The 2,060-nt window shown below is 38.1% G+C and overlaps 1 long non-coding RNA gene across 2 annotated transcripts; it reads left to right on the top strand.

Annotated features, from left to right (window-relative positions):
* Positions 1 to 405: 405 nt before the first annotated feature.
* Positions 406 to 1,831, top strand: LOC136257227 (uncharacterized). Of its 2 annotated transcripts, XR_010701856.1 has the most exons (5): positions 540 to 586; positions 644 to 729; positions 806 to 932; positions 1,001 to 1,076; positions 1,801 to 1,831. It is a non-coding gene; the product is annotated as an uncharacterized lncRNA (long non-coding RNA). The 2 variants fall into 2 exon arrangements; XR_010701855.1 differs by having other exon boundaries at positions 406 to 586; positions 644 to 932.
* Positions 1,832 to 2,060: the final 229 nt, after the last annotated feature.

A 2,060-nucleotide genomic window follows, 5' to 3' on the forward strand; every position in this document is an offset into this window, starting at 1 on the left:
ATATATTAGAAAACAGACCAAAAGACAACTCACCCATTGAGTAATCTTACACTGATTACAAATAAAGAAGGCTCAGAACCACATGTATTACATAATGATATAATACAAAACAGATATTGTGTTGTGTATCTTTTAGAAGCAACTTGAATGCATTTGGAAAGGGCAGCCATGCCATGCGATAAAAGCAAGAATAAACCATTTCTCCATCCATCATGGGAGCTTTCACATCCTGAAGCAGAATTGTTACTTAAATGATGAGGTATGTATAGCTATTTACAGAACCACACACTGTTACGTAAATGTCTTGTTTGTGTTATACATATAACACTTCTTTAGATTATTAATGGATATCTGAGGCTGTTAGCAGATATACATGGCAATTGTTTTGTCATCCCCAGCCAGACACTGAAAACAATAATATACTGCTCAGATGTATGCCACAGATCTTATCTATTATCCAGGGTAAGTATACTCCTGTGTGCAATGTTGAAGATGCATGATATGTCACCTTATACAGGAAAGTTTACATCAGAAGAAATATCTGGTTGGGTGTTACAATCAAGATAGTAATTATTGGATATTTATTGTAAGCTAATTAATTAAGCAATAAATTCACATTAGGTATTGATGTGCACACTGTTAGGCTATTGACCTGGAATCAAAGCACTTTTACTACCTTGATCCATTTGGACCATCCCGTGCTTTACGTGGTACCTTTGCTGCATTAAAGTGGGTAATTGTTTATGCATGCAAATAATTTGGCATACGATTATGGTTTTATGCACGTGTGCATATATACACACAGGAAATATTTCAAGACAAGGGGCGATTTAATGATATCTGATGATGTTAGTATAGACAAGTTTAAAGTACATGAACTGAGCAAGAAGATACAATTTGATCCTTTCAACTGTGGAGTCTTTTCATTGAAAGTAGACGTATAAAGCTTAATGGTATAGCTATATACACGAATATATTAACAATTACTTTCTTTATGTAGATTGCTGAACAACTCAGCAGTATGGACATTATGCAGGCAAGGATTGACATTGCAATCACAATTTTGTCCCATTCAGGTATGCAATTGCAGCATTAGTCTTGCATGCATGATGAATAACTATTTGTGACCGGATTTCATATAACAAGGCTTCCACACACACAAAATCAAACTTACGATTTTACCAGAAATGGATTGCTGGTCTAATACACCATCATATTTCATACTGTACTTCCTTCAGCACTGGCAAGTCTGGTTTCTGTAGCAGCTTTCTTCCGACCCTGTCAAAGCCACGAGTGTGAGATTGGCACCATTAAATGGCCATGGCTTTGTGATAATGGTGTGTAGTGATCTGGGACTTCACAGAGAGCTCGCCAATAGTGTTCTCAGTCAATTCGGAGTACTTTTAGGGCCATGGAGGGCCATGGAGAGCCCAAACTTGGCCTCTGGATTCCAATCGTCTTCTTACTTCATTTTATACCCGTATATTAAGACCACCTTCCACCCCCACCCTCCCACCCTATTACTACCCCCACCCTCCCACCCTATTACTACCGCCTGTGATATTATTACCCGCTCGAAAAAAGCTGCTCAAAACAGGGCGAATTTTGGGTATCAGAAATGTATACACCCACTCAGTGATAGCTAGTGAACAGATGAACAATTGGTGCAAATTTTGTTTGCACAGCTGTAGGCACTGGGAAGTTATTACACAATGATTCCTTAAAATCGCCATATCTTTTAACAAAGCTTTGTGCGTCGAAGCCTTGTTTTGTCAAATTCAGTCACATTTAATCTTATAGTGGATATGAAGGAAAGGTGTGTGATGATTGGGTATGTATAAAGTAAATATATATTATGCAGCTTGATCTTTTGCAACTCTTTCCTACAGATAAAATGTGACCAATGCAAATGTTGGACACACGCGCATTGTGCAAACACCACCATTGCTGAAGCAAATAAGAGCACATTTCTCTGTGTAGAACGCTACCAGACTAAGCATAATATTGAGCAATTTGTACATTGATTAGTCCAGCACTTTTACCATCTGGTGCTGGGGGTG

The sequence above is a fragment of the Dysidea avara genome, chromosome 6 (assembly GCF_963678975.1).
Source record: "Dysidea avara chromosome 6, odDysAvar1.4, whole genome shotgun sequence".
In the NCBI taxonomy this organism is placed as follows: Eukaryota; Metazoa; Porifera; class Demospongiae; order Dictyoceratida; family Dysideidae; genus Dysidea; species Dysidea avara.